General features: G+C 43.6%; 1 protein-coding gene across 1 annotated transcript in view; it reads right to left on the bottom strand.

The window, feature by feature from the left end:
* ddr2l (discoidin domain receptor family, member 2, like) overlaps nucleotides 1–16,676 on the bottom strand; it is a 108,677-nt gene extending 92,001 nt beyond the window's left edge. Inside the window, exon 1 of the mRNA XM_080467374.1 lies at nucleotides 16,356–16,676. The gene's annotated coding sequence lies outside the window, so the exon portion shown is untranslated. The remainder of the gene's footprint in view (nucleotides 1–16,355) is intronic.
* Nucleotides 16,677–22,007: the final 5,331 nt, after the last annotated feature.

Here is a 22,007-nt window from a genome sequence, read left to right as displayed (position 1 = left end):
TTCATTTCACTGTTATTGGATGTTCTAGACCCCCTGCTGCTACCAGTGATGCCTTACCATCAATGATGAATATCTTGTCTGGCTTGAAGTCAAATGAAGTCATCTTGATGGGAGATTGAAATCTAAACTGGCTACAACCTGTCTAAGATGAGCTCAAATCTTTTTGCAACTCATTGAATGTGTTTCAGCTGGTGATTGGAACCACAAGACCAAACCTGAAATGTCCTGATGAATCTTCCCTTATTGACCCGATACTGACAAATGCTCCTCAGAAATATTCAACTGCTTCTGTATTTGCAAATGACATCAGTGACCATTGTGTTATAGCAACAGTCCGAATGGCAAAAATTCCTAAACTCAAGCCTGGAATCATTACAAGACCAAATATGAATCAATTTGTGGAGCAGGCTTTCCTCCATGATCTTTCTCATTTTGATTGGGATAGAATTCAGCTAATTCCTGATATTGAAAGTGCATGGACATTCTTCTGTGATGGGTTTACCAGATATTGTCAATCAGCATGCCCCCTCGAAGAGGTACAGAATAAGTGGACGGAACAATGCCTGGTTTAAGTCTGATTTATCTTCTTTACTGCATGAGCGCAATGACGCATGGGTCAAAGCCCTCAAATCAAATCCAGATCCGGATCGGCTGCACTTCAGGCAATTGCTCAATAAATGTACAGTCGGAATTAAAAAAGCCAAGGCAAATGCCTACCTTACAGAGACTACGGAAAACTTGAACAACCCAGGGAAGTTTTGGAAGACAATTAAATCTTTTTTTCTGGGAAGAGAAATGCAGTTGAGTTTCCCTCTTGTATAATAAAGGATCCCAAACTGTTTCTGATAAATTTGTGATGCTTGACTGCTTTAATGAACACTTCATTGCTTCAGGGTCAATTTTCGACTCCTGTGGTCATCCTCAGAAACCTCCTCCTCTGGTCCCAAATAGCCACAATCTGTCCTTCACTTTCAAGCCAATTACAGTCTCTCAGGTAAATAAGGCACTGAAACATTTTAATGTAAATAAGAAAGCGTGTCCGGACAATTTGAAGCCACACTTTTTAAAATTAGCAGCAGGTTTTATTGCTCATCCCTCAACTTATTATTGAACTCATCCATAACCTGGAATGAAATCCCACACGTCTGGAAGACTGCCTTTGTCCTACTCCTGACAAAGCAGGTGATCCGGCTCTTCTAAACAACTATAGGCCTCCATCTCCAAACTCCCTGCTCCAGGTAAGGCACTTGAATCCTTGGTGAGTGAACAACTAAAAGAATTCTTATACTCAATCAGGTAATCAGATTACCAGTCAGGCTTTAGGAAAGGGCACAGTACAGTCACAGCAGCCACTAAAGTTTTAAATGATTTTATTGTGTCTTTGGACAAAAAACCAGTGTGCAGCACTTTATATTGACCTTTCTAAGGCTTTTGACACAGTCGACCATGACGTGCTGCTACAGAGACTCCTGGACATTGGTCCAGAGCACATGTGTCAAACTCAAGGCCCGCGGGCCAAATGTGGCCGGCCACGTCATTTTATGTGGCCCGCAAAGGCTTCAAGGTCTGATTGTCTTCAAATTAATACCATAATGGTCCCAAGAGGCGCACAGTGCACGCCTTGGGGTGCGCGTCTATTGAGAACATTACGGTAATTACATGTGCCTTTATTGACACGGAAGTAGATCTGCACTTGTGCATATCCAGATTAAGATGCTCCGCACGCCGACCCGTGTTCCACCCGACAGTGGACAACCCCCCGTGAGAAACCGCAAGCGTCAGCGAGCGGCGAAGAATACAATCGACATTTTGACACCAAACACGGAGCTAAGTATGCTAAAGTGAGCCTTAAACAAAAAGAGTAAATTGTGCAAGAATTAAAAGGCAAACTACGATCACAGCAGGATGTGTTCAAGAAAGCCTCAGCCAAAAACAACGCTTTATTGTGGCTGAACAGTTTTCTCGTGCTGCAAAGTCTTTTTCTGATGGTGTATTTCTGAAAGAGTGCATGCTTCAGGTATGTGAGCAGGTGTGTCCCGACCAGATATAGACCAGGGATAGATCTTAATTCTGTTTCCCACTTGTTGAGCGGACTAGTGAGCCATGGGTTGCACTAGTCCTGCAGACTTTGCACTGGTCCTGCACCCAGTGAAATATATTTTGTTAAACAAAAAGAGTTTCATGTTATACTAAAATCATGATCATAGAAATAACATGCTACATTTTGTGTTGCAGGTACATCAGTTTTCTTCCCTCATGGAGGCAAAAAAGTAGAAAAAGATCTGAGTGGAGTCACCCCCTGCCTCCTTCATCACCTGCCTTCTGCTGTGTGGTTAAATTGGCTTTTGCACTTTTGCTTAGGCAATGGCTTATGCACATTGTGCAGCTTTGTCTAAAACGACTCCTACAAGTTACTTCATCCTGTATTGCATGCATTTTAGTATAGTATAGTATCTACAGGACTGAGTCCAGACTCCTCATAGTTCAAGCTGAGCTCCCTGCATGCGTGCGCTGATTTGGTACATGTCTTTGTCTGTTCTGTGTATTACCAGTCATGAGACAGATATGTTTAAATTAAATTACATTAAAATTTTATTAAAATAAAACTGTCATAAATTAACTGGAGAAAGTCCACTATTAATTTGAGTGAGTGACTTGAGTAATTTCTTGTGCTGCATCTGCCATGTTGAAATGAAACTTTATTACTGATCCCACTCCCCCGGACATTGAGCCATACCTGGTATGGCAGCTCTGCATAGCAAGTCATGTGACTGTTGTGGAGCACTCAGCTGTGGGGTGAACCCAGCAGGGTCCAGCCTGCCTGGAATGTTTGCTGGAGAGAGCTGCCATGCCAGGCAGGGCTTAATGTCTGTGTGATTGGGATCAGTATTAAAGTTTCCTTTCAAAATCTTCATTATTCTTTTAGTCTTAAGTTTCCAATTTTATTTTACTTGCAGAATATAGTTTATTCACAGAAATGATCCAAAAGTACCTTTTCACTATGTGATCAGTCAAAGTTCTAGGGAGGGCCTTGCATGTGAAGACAGGGTGGATGTCAGTGCCAAAACCCTGCACTTAGTCCTTTCTTGTAAAGCCTGTTCACTACAATATATTCATTATTCAATGTTTACAGGGCTTCACATCAAGGATTTTGGAAGCAAATCCACGTTTTTTCACTTCCGATTGGATCCCGATACCCAAATTTGTATATCTGCTGATATTATTCTGATAGCAGAGCTCTGTTTGCTTTAATATTATTATTATCATTATAGTTGACTTTATATGAGGCTGTAATAAACTCCTCTATACAGTAAAGTATGAAATGTACACATGTATGCATGTATTCTCTCAAAAGACAACTTGAGGTTAGTATCAGGTCAGAAAAGGAAGCAGTACGAAGTTTTTTTGTTCCATTTGGACAATGTGGGGGTCTGTGTGACGTCATCATCTCATAATAAACTAGTTCTATCACTTTATTAATCCCTGGAGAAATTCTTTAGCAACGCAGCACAAACAGCAGAATGCTTCCAGCTTGAACACAACACGAATGATTGGGACTATTTTCAGGGAGTTTAGCGCGGAGTAGGACGCAGCTTCACGGAGGTGTGAATCGCCTGCTGACAGCCTGGAGGAGCTGCTGTTCATTGTTTTGATGCCGTGGTCAGTGCCGTTCTCCTCTGCGAACTGGCGTTTAAAAATGATGACGTCTGTTGACAAAGCGACCGCCACGTCTGCTTCACTGTGACTGAAATGACTCCACAGTGTTTCCCTGCTGCTGCTCTGCTCGCTGGCTGCAAACTGTGGACTGGATTTCCTGACTCATTACTCCTCGTCTCATTTAGGGCTTTTCCACCAAAAAGAACCAGGTTCCAGTTCTTAAATGAGCACCAACAAAGAACCGGTTCTTTTTCCACCGTTAACGGAGCCAGTGGGAGCCACGTCATTGCGTGACTCCAAAACGTGACACGTCACTGATTTCACCAATTTGGCGCTGACAGCCTCATCCAGGAACCAGGAGACGGACTGGATTCATTGTTTAGTCCGGGTCGCTCCATCTAGTCTGACCTGAACCTCTGATGCACCAAAGAGAAAGAAGACATTACGTCTCTTCGTCTCTCTGTTGGTGTTTTTTCACGTCCGTCTTGCTTTAGTCCAGAGCCCCAGAGTGGACATAGAGGGGAAATAAATAACGTGTGAATGAGTTTGGGTCTTATTTTTCAACACTTCAGCATTACATAGTGAATTTCTGCTCCTTTCACTTTATTCCTGGATGTGTCTGAATCAAACGCTTCAACATGGAGAAGAATGGAGGTGTAGAATGATAGAACGCTGCTCTGAAACTGTTTCCATGGTAACCTCCATAAACACACTGATTAAAGTTCTCTTTCACATGAAGCCGTTAAAAGGCTCATTTTATTCCTATAAACTCCAAGCTTTCATTTACAGTATTATGTACTTTGTTTTTTAGTTGCTGATGAACCCAAAGTATTCATTATAAAGAAGTTCTGTGGGTTAGAAAATAATATTGGAGCGGAGCGCCCCCTGCAGCCTCACACTGCCTTGCTCAGCGGCTGCAGCTCCTCAGCCTGCGGTCAGAACGTGAAACAAGACCTGGACGTGACGTTAGTTCGAATAATGTCACCATGAAAAGTGTGAAAAATAAACCACAATGGAAAACTGCTTCTAAATTATATCTGACGTAGCTGACTGACAGGAGGAGCTCTGCAGAATCTCAAGAGCCGCGACTCCGCGAACGCAGATTAAATAATCCCGTTCCCTCGTATTATTAACTTCAGGAAGCGACTTATTAGATCGTTCCCACGCGTTATTAAAATTTTTATGTCTATAACCACTCTGGGGCTCCATGTTCGCTGTAGTTTTCAGAAAGCCGGTTCAACCTCGCTTCCGCCTTGTCGGGAGTGATAACCCCAGAGATAACTCCGCCCCCAGTTGATGCCGCGTCGGGTCCCAGTCTGGCCCCCCTCTGGCCCAGCAACGAAGTGGGGCCAGCGTAGCACCAGTTTAGCCCCTGTTTGGCCGGGGCTTTGGTGGTGGAAAGACAAAGAACTGGTGCTAAGGCTGGCCCTGGACCAGAACTAGAACCTGGTTCTTTCCGGTGGAAAAGCCGCCACACTGAACCAAATAGTAAAATGGTCCAGTCACCTCCTTGGCGAGCCTCAGAGTACGTCTGAAAAGTCCCTCCTAACTCCTTATCTATGGACTTTACCTTAACCCCTGGATGACATCACAGGGTTAGCGAAAGGTGCTAGGAGGCTTCCTAAAGAAGTTAAGGAAAGGTGTTAGGAGGCTTCCTAAAGGAATTAGTGAAAGGTGTTAGGAGACTTCCTAAAGGAATTAGTGAAAGGTGTTAGGAGGCTTCCTAAAGGAATTAGTGAAAGGTGTTAGGAGGCTTCCTAAAGGAATTAGTGAAAGGTGTTAAGAGGCTTCCTAAAGGAGTTAGTGAAAGGTGTTAGGAGGCTTCCTAAAGGAGTTAGTGAAAGGTGTTAGGAGGCTTCCTGAAGGAGTTAGTGAAAGGTGTTAGGAGGCTTCCTGAAGGAGTTAGTGAAAGGTGTTAGGAGGCTTCCTAAAGGAGTTAGTGAAAGGTGTTAGGAGGCTTCCTAAAGGAGTTAGTGAAAGGTGTTAGGAGGCTTCCTAAAGGATGATGAATTCTTTGTAAACGTTGGACCTGTACTAGCAGAACAGATCCCTGATACTGGGAGTTATGGAGAGCATATACCTATACATATCTATCTATATACTTATACACCAGAGAGAAATCCTTGTTCTTTGTTTCTTAAAGCTGTGACAGAACAGGACATATTGGATATTGTCATTAAAAGCAATAATAAAAACTCGACAGATTGTAATGATATTGATGTGTCACTAGTGAAAAGGGTAATAGAAGGCATCTCCAAACCATTAACATACATATGGAAGGTTTCATTTCAAACTGGTTCATTTCCAAATAAAATGAAAATAGCCAAGGTCCTACCTCTATATAGAACTGGGAACAAGCATCATTTCACTAACTATAGACTGTCTCATTAGTACCACAATCCTCAAAAATACTGGAAAAACTCTTTAACAACTGATTGGACTCATTCTTAGAAAAACACAACATACTTGCAGAGAATCAGTATAGATTTAGATCAAATAGATCAACAACACTGGCAATAACTGAAGCAATAGAACTAATCACCAATACTATAGACCATAGGAAATATGCTGCAGGGGTGTTCATAGACCTGAAGAAAGCATTTGACACAATCAACCACGACATATTGATCAATAAACTGGAAAGACATGGTGTCCGGGGAATAGTGCTTGATTAGGTCAAAAGTTATTTAAGTGGGAGACAGCAGTTTGTAAAGGTGGTGACTAGTCCTCATCATGTCTGGAGATTGTTTGTGGCTACCCCCAGGGGTCAGTATTGGGTCCCAAACTTTTTATTTTGTATATTAATGATATGTATAAGGTTTCTAAGCTACTGCATTTTGTACTGTTTGCTGATGACACTAATATTTTTCCCTCAGGGGATAATATAGTACAGTTGCAGGAGGAAATAACTACAGAAATGAGCAAATTAAAAAAATGGTTTGACAGCAACAAATTATCATTAAATTTAGGAAAGACAAATATAATGCTATTTGGAAATTGGAAAATGAACGCACAGGTAAAAATAAAAGTGGAGGGGGTAGTAATTGAGAGAGTTCATGAAATTAAATTTCTGGGGGTAATTATAGACGACTAAATGAGCTGGAAACCACATATCAAACATATACAGAGTAAAGTCTGAAGAAACATCGCAGTAATGAATAAAGCAAAGAAGGTCTTGGATGGCAGATCGCTCCATACTCTATACTGCTCACCAGTCTCTCATTGTTTGCAGTACTGTGCTGAAGTTTGGGGCAACAACTACAAAACCACATTATCTTCAGTAAATATCCTTCAGAAAAGAGCAATACGCATCCTTCACAAAGCCGCTCATCAGGTACACACAAACACAGTATTACTCAAGCTGACTGACATTGTGCAGTACCAAACAGCACAAACACAGTATTACTCAAGCTGATTGACATTGTGCAGTACCAAACAGCACAAACACAGTATTACTCAAGCTGACTGACATTGTGCAGTACCAAACAGCACAAACACAGTATTACTCAAGCTGATTGACATTGTGCAGTACCAAACAGCACAAACACAGTATTACTCAAGCTGACTGACATTGTGCAGTACCAAACAGCACAAACACAGTATTACTCAAGCTGATTGACATTGTGCAGTACCAAACAGCACAAACACAGTATTACTCAAGCTGACTGACATTGTGCAGTACCAAACAGCACAAACAATGTTCAAAGCAAAAAATAATCTATTACCAGGGAATATTTAATAATTGTTCAAAAAAGAAGAAGAGTCTTACAATCTAAGGAGGAAATGTAACTTGAAAGATTTCATACGACCAGAAAAGTGTTTTGTCTATCAGTATGCGGGGTGAGACTACTGAACGGGTTTAGTGTGGAACTGAAGTAATGTCCAAATATGAGACAGTTTAAAATGCTGTATAAAAATATGATTTTCAAAAGGTATGAGGAAGAAGAAGGTGTGGCCAATCACTGGGCTATTTTAGGGGCAAATGTCTGGTCATTTATTTTGGTTATTTCTACTGTTCGTTTCTTTCCTAGCACTGATTAGTTTTGCTCGTCTCGCTTGTAGTGTTTGTGTGTAGTGTTTGTGTGTAGTGTGCTTGTATGGTACATGTAGATGTGGGACTGTACATGTGTAAATGGATGAAGGTATTAGGTTATGTGTGTATGTTTATATGTAATAATGCATTTAGCATGAGTGTTTAATTAGTGTGCATATATTATAGATTGTTAAGTATATCTTACTCACAGCATACGCGTTATGTATGATGTGTGTACAATGTGTGTTTGTGTGTGGGTATAAGTGTTTATGTCTGTCTGTAGATATGTATGAATGGACGTGTATGTATATATATTCTATGTACTGCACAGGACACGCTTGTGTGTGTGTGTGTGTGTGTGTGTGTGTGTGTGTGTGTGTGTGTGTGTGTGTGTGTGTGTGTGTGTGTGTGTGTGTGTGTGTGTGTGTGTGTGTGTGTGTGTGCGTGTGTGTGTGTGTGCAGGCATGTATGTATGTATCTATGTATGTGAGATGGAAGGAAGTTAATTCTGCTATTTACTTTAGGACAAGGGGTGGGAGCAAATAAGTTTTACTTCTTCTCACTCCTTTTCGAATACTCATCTGACGATCTTTTTCTTGATTTATTTTTATATCATTATTACTGTTATTCATTTATTTATTTATTTGAGAGGAAAACTTTGTTGTTATTTTTCTTCTTTTTTTTTTTGTATCGTACGTTGATATTCGAAATAAACATTTCAAACAAACAAAAAACAAACAATCCAGAAACTTTCTCCACTTCTGCTGCCCGGCGTTCTCCACCTTTCCTCAAGTAGTTTATGTTTCACTTCAGGAGTTCTGAGCCTCTGGATCTTTATTTGCTTTTAAATTGTGATTGTTCAGACGGGGAGTCGGAGGATCTCCTCACACAGGCCCAGTCGGCTCTGGGACAGTCAGCATGTACAGAGCGCACAGTCACAAAATTTGGGCTGCGCGGTCGACCTCAGAGGGTCGGGGCGGTGGACCTTAGAGGGTCGGGGCGGTGGACCACAGAGGGTCTGATCGGGGCGGTGGACCTCAGAGGGTCGGAGCGGTGGACCTCAGAGGGTCGGAGAGGTGGACCTCAGAGGGTCGGAGCGGTGGACCACAGAGGGTCTGGTCGGGGTGGTGGACCTCAGAGGGTCGGGGCGGTGGACCTCAGAGGGTCGGAGCGGTGGACCACGGAGGGTCTGGTCGGGGTGGTGGACCTCAGAGGGTCGGGGCGGTGGACCTCAGAGGGTCGGAGCGGTGGACCACAGAGGGTCTGGTCGGGGTGGTGGACCTCAGAGGGTCGGGGCGGTGGACCTCAGAGGGTCGGAGAGGTGGACCTCAGAGGGTCGGAGCGGTGGACCACAGAGGGTCTGGTCGGGGTGGTGGACCTCAGAGGGTCGGGGCGGTGGACCTCAGAGGGTCGGAGTGGTGGACCTCAGAAGGTCGGAGCGGTGGACCTCAGAGGGTCGGGGCGGTGGACCTCAGAGGGTCAGAGCGGTGGACCTCACAGGGTCGGGGCGGTGGACCTCAGGGGGTCAGAGCAGTGGACCTCACAGGGTCAGAGCGGTGGACCTCACAGGGTCGGGGCGGTGGACCTCAGGGGGTCAGAGCGGTGGACCTCACAGGGTCGGGGCCTGGCGCACAGGGTGGGTTAGTTTAACTTTCCCTTCCCAGCAGAGGACATAAGGTTCGTGGACCAAAACCCACCAAGAGGCTCCAGTCTGGTCCCACCAAGCAAGAGGATTTAGCAAGAGCATAGAGGATTTATACAAGTTTTATTTTAACATTTCATTGTTTTTCATACCAGAATGTTTCATTATAATTGACTTTATGTTGAGATTGTGATCATTTTCAGAACGAACTGTTTGATCTTGTAAAAATATAGATCATTTCATTACACACACTGTGACAACAACAAAGAAAAACTTTAATGTGTAAATTTAAAGGTTATTATAGTAACATTTTACCAGTCTGGTCCACTCAGGATCAAACTGGACGAGTGTTGTCACGATACCAACATTTTGGTTTCGACCATGTATTTCGATCTTTACGATACTTTTCCAAATAAAAAGAGAACACAGTTGCGGCCTTGTAGATGTAGCAGCAGCCATTGTTTCCCTTCTGTCTCTCTCTTTCTCTCTCTCTCTCTCTCTCTCTCTTTTATTCCTCTCTTTCACCAGACTCTCGCTCTTTGCTGCTCCGTTAGTGATGCACTCGATTTCTTTTTCCAAAGTTTCTACGGGTCGTATGAGTCAGTTACGCATGCTCAGTCTCACATGGACGCAAACGCCATGTCATTTACGCATGCGCATCCGGTATTCTTTTCAAAGTATAAGCTTGGTTGGGAGAAGATTGTTTTGAAAATACGTTGTTTTGACTTTTACTTTGAAGTTGTGTCCAGGAATGTTGTTGGTAAATAAGGTCGAGTATGAAAGACTTATTCATTTGCGGATCTCGGGTCGGACCGCGGGATCGGTGATGGTCTGGGGGAGCTTCAGCCAGGCTGGAATTGGGCAGATTTGTCTTTGCGAAGGACGCATGAATCAAGTTATCTTGGAAGAAAACTTGCTTACTTCTGCTCTGACAATGTTCCCCAAATCTGAGGATTGGTTCTTCCAGCAGGACAATACTCCATGCCACACAGCTAGGTCCATCAAGATCAAGACCCTGTCATGGTCAGCCCAATCTCCAGACCTGAACCCCATTGAAAACCTCTGGAATGTGATGAAGAGGAAGATGGAGGGTCACAAGCCATCAAACAAAGCTGAGCTACTTGAATTCTTGCGCCAGGAGTGGAATAAAGTCAACCAAGAACAATGTGAAAGACTGGTGGAGAGCATGCCAAGACGCATGACAGCTGGGATTAAAGATCAGGGTTGTTCCACCAAATATTGAGTTCTGAACTCTTCCTAAGTTAAAATAGGGATGTCCCGATCCGATCGGTAGATATCAGATCGGGACGATATTGGTGATTTGTGAGTGATCAGGAATGGGCTTCGCCACAGTCCCGGGAGGTGGAGCACCAGAGCTTCGCCACAGTCCCGGGAGGTGGAGCACCAGAGCTTCGCCACAGTCCCGGGAGGTGGAGCACCAGAGCTTCGCCACAGTCCCGAGAGGTGGAGCACCAGAGCTTCGCCACAGTCCCGGGAGGTGGAGCACCAGAGCGTCACCACAGTCCCGAGAGGTGGAGCATCAGAGCTTCGCCACAGTCCCGAGAGGTGGAGCACCAGAGCTTCACCACAGTCCCGGGAGGTGGAGCACCAGAGCTTCACCACAGTCCCGAGAGGTGGAGCACCAGAGCTTCGCCACAGTCCCGGGAGGTGGAGCACCAGAGCGTCACCACAGTCCCGAGAGGTGGAGCACCAGAGCTTCACCACAGTCCCGAGAGGTGGAGCACCAGAGCGTCACCACAGTCCAGAGAGGTGGAGCACCAGAGCTTCGTTTAACACAACTAATTTGCTAAGACATCTAAAAAGTAAACATGCGGCGGAATACGCTCAGTTTACAACAACAACTAAAGAAAAAGCAGCACCGAAGCAGCAAACTCCCGACTTGAAAATAAAGGATAATTCAATTCAATTCAATTCAGTTTTATTTGTAAAGCGCCAAATCACATCAACAAACATCTCAAAGCCTCTTACAATGATAGAGAACAACAGAACCCAACTAAAGTACCCACAGGGGAGCGATATGGCGAAGAAAATAAGCCAGAAGGTTACACTAGTTTGAAGGGAGACTGGGTTATTCTGAATAAGTTTTTGAGAGTACTATGTTCAGAGTACTTTTGTCAAACAGGTTTTACCACTTTGAAGTGGAATGAAGTGATTATAATTCATATTGAAGTGTAAATGTTTTGTGACAATTCAGGTCAAACCTCTCATACTGCTTTAAGGTAAACTGAAGTTTAATACACAAACAAGTTACATTGGAGCCTAAGAGCATTTATGTTTAAGATTTATTTATTTATTTATTTTTATTATTGTATTTGCACTTTTTTAGGACTTATTTTCAACCCAACCAGTCAAAGACACTTTGAAGTGGAATTGGGTTCTTCTGATTGGTTTTACTGAATACTGTTTATGTTGTAGTTTTTTATACTTTATATGTTAGTCAAACTGATTCACTGGGTTTCATTTTTAATTTTTTTTATTTGCCACAGAATCCAGGTGAAGTTGTTTAGGTTAACATAAATAAGAGAAACAAGACGGCAGAGTGTAATTGAGTTTTTGTTTTTGTGACTGAATAGTGACTGAAAGTTTAAATAAGTTCTTAAGTCGTTCTGAGAAGAATTTTGATTCAATAAGTGAGTTTTAATATAATTTCTAGCTAAACAAAGCTTCTGCCAATAGTGCTTTTAGCTCCAGACATCTTAGTTGCTCCAAAAATAGACTATTGAGTATCTTTGCTATAGCAATGGAAGTATCGGTATCGGGAAAGTATCGGTATCGGCCGATACTCAAGTCTGAAAAATCGGATCGGTATCGGGGGCAAAAAAGTGTGATCGGGACGTCCCTAATTAAAACATTAGTATTGTGTTGTTTTTAAATGAATATGATCTTGTTTTCTTCGCATTATTTGAGGTCTGAAAACATTGCATCTTTTTTGTTATTTTGACCATTTGTCATTTTCATATACACACATATATGACATATATGTGTGTGTGTGTATATATATACACACACACACACACACACACACTTATATGTATTTATATTGTATACATCTTGTATTGGTTCAGTTATGTGCTTTAAAATAATCATAACATATTTGGTGTTCGGTTCGTTCAATATCAACTGGTCCTACAATTTGTCCTTATGACCCGTCCCTCCAAAGAGAGGACACCTGTCTTCAGGGGACACTAGGCCTTGCAGGTGGAAAAGTGAAGATGTGAGGAGACTATCGTGTGACAGAAGGTTAGCAGGAGGATTGAAAAGGAAGATGAAGAAGACAGCGTGGGACCTGCTATGATGTCTGGTTTAGAGACAGCAGCTGAGCTGGAGGTGGCAGACATGAAGATGCTGAGGTCTTCATAGGGACTAGAATGGACAGAGAAAAGCTTTTTCAGCACGACTGTTCATACTCCGATAAGAAGCTGTCGAACTCTCAGGCCACGCCCCTCACCTCATACCACGCCCCCTCGCAGCAGCCACACGCCTGTGAAGCGGCGTTTTAACTTTTCAACTACACAGTTTATTTCTGTCCGCTAGTGCTTTCAGAAATACATTCCTCTGAACTGTTCCAGTAATAAAAGAGAGTTTCTGTCTGAGCGCCATGTTGGTCTGGTTTTAACTAAAGCTGACAGCTGTTAGTGATGCGTTCAGGTGCATCACGTAAGCCTGCACTCCCACATTCTAACGAGCTGCGGGGCTCAGACAGTAGCGATGTTACAAGCTAAATATGATTAAAATATGACTGATAGTCATTAGAGAGCTGGAACACACATGGCAGCACACGGCAGTGCAGAAGTTCCGGCAGAGCAGCTCCTACACAGTTCAGCCAGGACGGTTGGAACAGCTGAAACTAATTTGTTCGGCCAGAAGGTGGAAGAAGGAAATGACGTCATTTTGTTCTACAGGATCCCGCACTGCCGAACTTTCTTCTTCTTCTTATGGAGGAGGAATCGGCCTTAAGGGTGTACAAAGGAGGAATCAACAGTAGCTAGCTTGAAAAATCTAAAATATAAAACATCTTTTGAGTTATTTCACACTTTTAGTTTTACTACACAATTCCATAAGTGTTCATTCAGAGTTTTGATGCATTCAGTGAGAACCTACAATGTAAATAGTCATGAAACGGAAGAAAACAACATTGAATGGTGTGTCCACACTTTGGACTGACAGCATCTATCTATCTATCTATCTATCTATCTATCTATCTATCTATCTATCTATCTATCTATCTATCTATCTATCTATCTATCTATCTATCTATCTATCTATCTATCTATCTATCTATCTGTCCAGTCCAAAATATAATCCTATTTATGCATTTTATCAGTGTAAAGTAGTTAAAAATATGTTTCACTTGAGTAAAGATCTGTAATTGTAATTCCAGACATCTGATGTAGTATTTAGTCGTGCAGAATGCATTAGAATACACCATATAAGGTCTAGTTTTTCAACCCTGTCTATTTATTATTTGGGCCATGATCAGCACCGCCCAAATATATTTGGGATACCCTGATTTTTTCGATGGAAACCCAAAACACCAATTTCTGCCTAAGTAGTGAAAACCTGGACATTTACCGTAATAAGGTAGCTCTGTGTGGTCGTGTCCGGTGAGCCTGAAGCTGTCAGACACGGCGGGTCCAGTCCGGCCGGACTGCTGACTCTGCACATAGTTCAGTCATTGTTACATTTTTTAGAAAAACACACTTCACTGTATTTTGCACATAATTTAAAATTGGCATGATGTTTCAAATGTATTTATTTTCAAGATAATACATTTCCTGGATGGTTTCTATTAATTTGCCCTGGAACATTTGGGTTTCTGCAGTCTTGTGCTGTCATTGACTGGTCGGACCCCCTCCGGCTTCTTCCTGAACTACTATGTGTTTTCACACCGATGGCATCAACATGCATTAAAATATCTTAAAACATATAGATTTTGCATTATTTTATTTCCCAGGTTTACTTCATTGTTGCACATCATATTTTTGATGTATGTTTAAATTATTTATATGCTGTTCTTCCACACAATTTCTGAATTAAGTATTTGAAAATAGTAAAATGTTCTCCCTTCAATATCTACCTTTCTAACACGTGTGTGGAATGATATTCATGCCAGGTATTTTGTTTTGTATATTTTTTTAATAAATAAATGTAAAAATCTAATTGGCCAATATATCAGTTATCTGATTTTTTTATTCCCGAATACCGGGGTCGGCATCGACCCACAAATTCCATATAAAAAGTATTTATTGACAGACAATGAAGATCTGACCTGAAGAGACTTTAAAGGTTTGAATCTTTGCAGTCAGCTGAATTTGTTCTTGTAACCTGAGCTGAGCCTGAAAATAACCTGGACATGATCCTTAATGCACCTCAGAGCAAAGGGTCAGTGGGTCAGCGCCTCCCCCACACTCTCCTGGGTCTCAGTCACTTCAAGGGAGAACTGGAGCCCATGTTCATTTCTCCAACGTTAAGCAGAACCAACCTGAGCAGAAACACCCCTCAGCATCCAGGACTCTCCAAACCTCGTTACAACGCCAACACAATTAAACAGGCACTTCCTAAACTGCAGCATTTACTTTCAGGTTCATTCACAAATGTTAAGCCAGTGATCAACGTGGCGGATCAGACCAGCCGTAACATTAGGACCTGCTCTGCTCAGGTGAACCACGTTGAATCGATCGCTGCCTTTCTGGTTGTGCCGGATGTTTGAGCTGCAGGAGCTGAACACAGGCCGGACCACTGCCATGTGGTCTCCAGGAGCCTTGTCCACCCGGGGCTCTTCCCTATCCTCCACTTCTCATAGCAACAGACAGAAAAGCCAGTTATCAATACTGACTGCTCCACCCGTGTTCTTTAACGTCTCCATTACCCATTTTTACAAATATGGAAAAATATGAAGCCATTTCAAAACTATGCTCTCTTTACAGATTCCCTCAGATTCAAAATGTAAAAAAAAGATCTTTCCAATGGGGCTCCTGTGGTTTCATTGAATTTTGTTGCATTCAAAAACACAACAAAAGATTTTCTCTCTGTGGTTTTTTGGGGGCAAATTGGGAAAAAGCTGTGAAATCCTCTGTGTCACTGCGTTGCTCAGGTCGGTAAAAACCTGTCGCTGCTCAGGTTCTTCAGCATGCAGTTCAGATTTCATTCAGATGCTAATGCTACCCTGCTGTGTCAACGACCTCTCCGTCATTGTTGTTGTTTGTCCAGTAGTGGGATTGAAACGGATCAAAAACATCCAGTTAGAGCTTCAGACTAGAAAGGTCATGGCCCTGGCTGGATCAGAGCGTCTGCCAGGCAGTTTTCACATCCCTCCCTCCAACTGAGGAAAAACACTAAAGGAGGTTGTGCAAGAATACTTTTTAAAGGTACTTGTCATCTGCAGTATGGAATGGGAGTCTCAAACCTCTGGCGTGTGAGCCTGGATGTCAACATATAGAATTCATTTTGTTTCTTTACCTCCTGATAGAAAAACATTTTCTTGTGCATTAAAACATATATTGAAACAAGCAAGTGTTTTGTTTGTATAATTTAGTTGAATATGAAGAAAACATGAGCCAGAAGTTCATCAAATGGAAGTTAAGAATGTGGGAAAACATCTGCAGCTACTATTGGCAAAGTTGTATCATTATGTAATACTGGAGATAAGAACGGATTCCCTCTCTGACCAGTGGGCTGCTGGTCCTGCTGGTCCAGCGGAGGTTTCTAAAAACTGGGCTTCAGTCTGAGACCTGGAAACTTTCACTCCTTTTAAAAAGTTGAACATGAGAGCAGGAGCCTCCAGTCTGGAGAACTGTGTTTCTGCTACAAACTGCCCCAAGTAACGGGAGTCCAATCGTGCCTGCAGTACTTCCTCCAGATGTTGAGAAGCAGCAGGCCTCGCCACGGCGCGCGGCGGTGCGGTGCGGAGCGGTGCGGTGCAGCGCGCGGCTCCGCTCCCCGTTCGGCCCCTGATCTCCTCTCATCATCTACTTCCAGTGTGTCAGGTGAGTGAAGCCTTACCTGTCCGCAGGTCTCCTCCTGATCCTCCAGTGGTCTTCTCTCCGCTGCGACCCGTCTCGCTCTCGCTCTCGCTCTCGCTCTCTCTGTCTCTCGCTCTCGCTCTCGCTCTCTCTCTCTCTCTCTCCGTGCGGTTTGACGCGGGACGGAGGAGTTTCGGAGGATCGTGGAGAAACTAAACTAAACAGCGAAGGTCCTTGTTTTCCACTTCTTGCAGGCCGCTGAACGTTACCGAGTGTGAACGTTACCGAGTCCCGCTACGGAGGAGCCGAGCTCTCCGCTGGGACAAAAAGTTTCTGTGTGTTTACATCACATCCCGTTTCCGAAGGGGTGGGGGTGTGGAGGAGGGAGGGGGGGGGGGGGGGGGGGGGTAGAGGGGTCTCTGCCGCGTAGACTGCCTCGGCGCAGGAATTACGGCCGCCATCTTGGCCCGGTCGTCAAACCCTTGACGCCGCATCGAGCACAGATATAATAAAGAGTAGACGCTGCATCGAGTATTTCCCCTGCCCTGTGGTTCTCAATAGAACATTTACATTCATGAAGCTAATAGCCCAGTGATGATACACTGTTCTTTGGCGGTGAAGAGGAAGATGAAGATGGAGGACGAACTCATCCAGTTTAAAATAGTCCCTGCAAACCACAGAGTTCACTCAGTGAATCCTTCCTCCTCAAAGCCACCCCCCTCTTCTTCCTCAAATCTTTGTCTTTGGGAAACCTTGATAATGAAAACAGGAGATTTGAGAGTCAAAACAAAAACCATTTAAAAAGGAGATTAAGCTTATTATCTCCTTCTTTGCTATTTTCTTCCTTCAAATCTATTACAACCTTTCTTCAACAAAACTGCTATTTTGATGCACATGTGTTGATAGTAAACCAAAGCTGCTGAAGCTGTAGTAAACTTGTTTCAGTCTATTGTCCGGTCACATGCTGTCAGTGTTTCTCAGTCAGTGAGGAGGAGGAGACATGAGAGGAATCTCACTTCTGTTAGGGTGAAAGAATTACATGTGAACAATACGGCCTGTGTCACCTGGTAAAATGTGCTGGTCCATGTTATACCATATACCATGTTATATGCAATATTTGGTTTATTTCTACATTCTTGAGTCAGTTGTAGTCTCAGTCTGTCTTGTGGAACATTTGATTTATAAAGTCTCAGTTGGACTAATAGCAGGTGAACAAGCTGTAAACAAAGTGTAACTCATGGCAGCTGCTATGAGTTCACTGGTGGACAGAAATACACAACAATATGTTTATATTCGCAAAATTCAAACAATAGTAATGTTCCATCTTCCCTGTGAAAAGTAATCCCCCCGAGCCCTGCATTCTACAGGGCTCAGGGGGTACCGATTTGTACACAAATACTCCACACGGTGCTCTGGTGTCTTGGATTCTCTGCTGCTGCAGTTTGTGTTTATTGATTTGACGACCGAGCCAAGATGGCTGCCATATTTCCTGCTCTGCGACAGCCTATGTGGCGTCTACTCTTTTTTATGTCTATGGAATCGAGCGCTACCACCTGTTGGCGCTAGCGAGTGCTGGCGCCCCCATCTTGGTCTGGTCACTTGCTCCGCTCAGTATGATCTGTTTGGCAGGAGTGTTAGGGACTTTAATCAATCATAACTCACTGAACACTAAACTGATTGTATCAATCATAATTTGTTGAATACTAAACTGATTTAATCAATCATAACTCACTGAATATTAACTGATTTAAAGAATCATAATTTGTTGAATACTAAACTGATTTAATCAATCATAACTCACTGAATATTAACTGATTTAAAGAATCATAACTTGTTGAATACTAAACTGATTTAATCAATCATAACTCACTGAATATTAACTGATTTAAAGAATCATAACTTGTTGAATACTAAACTGATCTTCACCCGGTTTTCTTTCCTGTCATACATCTAGGTCTGATACTGGACACATTGTTTTGGGTATTTTAATGTTCATAGTGAGTTCAACTATATTAGAACACTCTGATTTGTAATATATGCTATGTAATTTACAGGGGCTACTGGTCATTAGGGGCAGGTGGGCTGAGCGCCACCTGGTGTCAACAGAAAGGACTGCATGTAAAGTATGCTATTAATTCTTTAAGATTATCTACAATATTTTCTTGTCTGTGAGAAAATGTTCCTCCTAATCTACACATGATTAGTGTGTCAGGATTTTACTTCCTGGTTCTTAGTCTCCTCTTGCTGCTTCAGGCTGTTTCCTCCTGATCCACACTGATGGTGCATTAGTGTAGCTCGCCCCTCTCTCACCATGCAGTGTGTATTACATTAGGGTAGCTCGCCCCTCTCTCACCACGCAGTGTGTATTACATTAGGGTAGCTCGCCCCTCTCTCACCACGCAGTGTGTATTACATTAGTGTAGCTCGCCCCTCTCTCACCATGCAGTGTGTATTACATTAGTGTAGCTCGCCCCTCTCTCACCACGCAGTGTGTATTACATTAGTGTAGCTCGCCCCTCTCTCACCACGCAGTGTGTATTACATTAGTGTAGCTCGCCCCTCTCTCACCATGCAGTGTGTATTACATTAGTGTAGCTCGCCCCTCTCTCACCATGCAGTGTGTATTACATTAGGGTAGCTCGCCCCTCTCTCACCACGCAGTGTGTATTACATTAGTGTAGCTCGCCCCTCTCTCACCACGCAGTGTGTATTACATTAGTGTAGCTCGCCCCTCTCTCACCACGCAGTGTGTATTACATTAGTGTAGCTCGCCCCTCTCTCACCACGCAGTGTGTATTACATTAGTGTAGCTCGCCCCTCTCTCACCACGCAGTGTGTATTACATTAGGGTAGCTCGCCCCTCTCTCACCACGCAGTGTGTATTACATTAGTGTAGCTCGCCCCTCTCTCACCATGCAGTGTGTATTACATTAGTGTAGCTCGCCCCTCTCTCACCATGCAGTGTGTATTACATTAGTGTAGCTCGCCCCTCTCTCACCATGCAGTGTGTATTACATTAGGGTAGCTCGCCCCTCTCTCACCACGCAGTGTGTATTACATTAGGGTAGCTCGCCCCTCTCTCACCACGCAGTGTGTATTACATTAGGGTAGCTCGCCCCTCTCTCACCACGCAGTGTGTATTACATTAGTGTAGCTCGCCCCTCTCTCACCACGCAGTGTGTATTACATTAGTGTAGCTCGCCCCTCTCTCACCACGCAGTGTGTATTACATTAGGGTAGCTCGCCCCTCTCTCACCACGCAGTGTGTATTACATTAGGGTAGCTCGCCCCTCTCTCACCACGCAGTGTGTATTACATTAGTGTAGCTCGCCCCTCTCTCACCATGCAGTGTGTATTACATTAGTGTAGCTCGCCCCTCTCTCACCATGCAGTGTGTATTACATTAGTGTAGCTCGCCCCTCTCTCACCATGCAGTGTGTATTACATTAGTGTAGCTCGCCCCTCTCTCACCACGCAGTGTGTATTACATTAGTGTAGCTCGCCCCTCTCTCACCACGCAGTGTGTATTACATTAGTGTAGCTCGCCCCTCTCTCACCACGCAGTGTGTATTACATTAGTGTAGCTCGCCCCTCTCTCACCACGCAGTGTGTATTACATTAGTGTAGCTCGCCCCTCTCTCACCACGCAGTGTGTATTACATTAGTGTAGCTCGCCCCTCTCTCACCACGCAGTGTGTATTACATTAGTGTAGCTCGCCCCTCTCTCACCACGCAGTGTGTATTACATTAGTGTAGCTCGCCCCTCTCTCACCATGCAGTGTGTATTACATTAGTGTAGCTCGCCCCTCTCTCACCACGCAGTGTGTATTACATTAGTGTAGCTCGCCCCTCTCTCACCACGAAGTGTGTATTACATTAGTGTAGCTCGCCCCTCTCTCACCACGAAGTGTGTATTACATTAGGGTAGCTCGCCCCTCTCTCACCACGCAGTGTGTATTACATTAGGGTAGCTCGCCCCTCTCTCACCACGCAGTGTGTATTACATTAGGGTAGCTCGCCCCTCTCTCACCACGCAGTGTGTATTACATTAGTGTAGCTCGCCCCTCTCTCACCACGCAGTGTGTATTACATTAGGGTAGCTCGCCCCTCTCTCACCATGCAGTGTGTATTACATTAGTGTAGCTCGCCCCTCTCTCACCATGCAGTGTGTATTACATTAGTGTAGCTCGCCCCTCTCTCACCATGCAGTGTGTATTACATTAGTGTAGCTCGCCCCTCTCTCACCACGCAGTGTGTATTACATTAGTGTAGCTCGCCCCTCTCTCACCACGCAGTGTGTATTACATTAGTGTAGCTCGCCCCTCTCTCACCACGCAGTGTGTATTACATTAGTGTAGCTCGCCCCTCTCTCACCACGCAGTGTGTATTACATTAGTGTAGCTCGCCCCTCTCTCACCACGCAGTGTGTATTACATTAGTGTAGCTCGCCCCTCTCTCACCATGCAGTGTGTATTACATTAGTGTAGCTCGCCCCTCTCTCACCATGCAGTGTGTATTACATTAGTGTAGCTCGCCCCTCTCTCACCATGCAGTGTGTATTACATTAGTGTAGCTCGCCCCTCTCTCACCACGCAGTGTGTATTACATTAGTGTAGCTCGCCCCTCTCTCACCACGAAGTGTGTATTACATTAGTGTAGCTCGCCCCTCTCTCACCATGAAGTGTGTATTACATGCAGTAAAGTGTTCAAACTCAGGCTGTGGCTCCATTTGTTCATTCATTCATTCATTCAGATCACGTGATTTTGATGCCTGGTGGGCCTTGAAGCCTGGAGCCCCGCCCACTAACAACATCATTTAAAAGCTCAGAGCTGATTGGCCGGTGCTGATTGAGGCTCTGCTTCACAGAACCAGAGCGAGTTGAACAAACAGCAGCTTGTGAGCAGGAGTAGAACAAACAGTTAAGAATCCAAATGAATGAGCTGGATTATTAACTGGAGGACGACTTTGAAACTTTTACTTTAGTGGAGAAACTGGAGGAAACTGGTGGTAAACTGAGTGACATGGTGAGCAACAGTTTTTTAAGAATCTTTTAGATTTGTAGTTTTACCTGTGGTTGAGCTTCTGTTTTTGGAACAGCATGAACTGGTTCAATTCCTGCCTTTGACTTTTTCTTGTTTTAGCTGAATTTCTTTCTTCGATCGGCTATCTCAAAGGCTCAACATTTTTACTGGATCCGTTCCTATATGGTTGTTATAATGTTGTGGCTAAAAGGTGGTGCACCCACTTTACTTTGGAATTCAGTGGCGTCACTAGACCTGAAATTAAATCTTCCCCCACCAAGTATTTACATCTAGAAATGCTACTGGTAATTTGTGCACAACAACACACACACACACACGTTGCATGATGCAGAAGCAGATTGTGCACTGCTCAGCTATTTTAATAAGTTTAAAAATAATACGAACACATTATAAACAGATATGTAAAGGTTCAAGGTTCAAGGTTACTTTATCAGTACCTGTGGGTAAACTTGTTTTACAGGTTTTGTGATTGCTTGGCACGTCATAACAGATAAAGACACACAATGAACTAAACAAGCAGATAATAATAATAATGATAATAATAACAATTGGTCGAGTGAGGCAAGACAGACAAGACAACAACTCAATGTTCCGATAAATAATTAAGATAAGATCAAAATAGATGAAGAAAAACCACAATAAAACCTTA

The sequence above is a fragment of the Lipophrys pholis genome (genome assembly GCF_963383615.2).
Source record: "Lipophrys pholis genome assembly, chromosome: 7".
In the NCBI taxonomy this organism is placed as follows: Eukaryota; Metazoa; Chordata; class Actinopteri; order Blenniiformes; family Blenniidae; genus Lipophrys; species Lipophrys pholis.
This window is presented reverse-complemented; position numbering and strand designations above follow the sequence as displayed.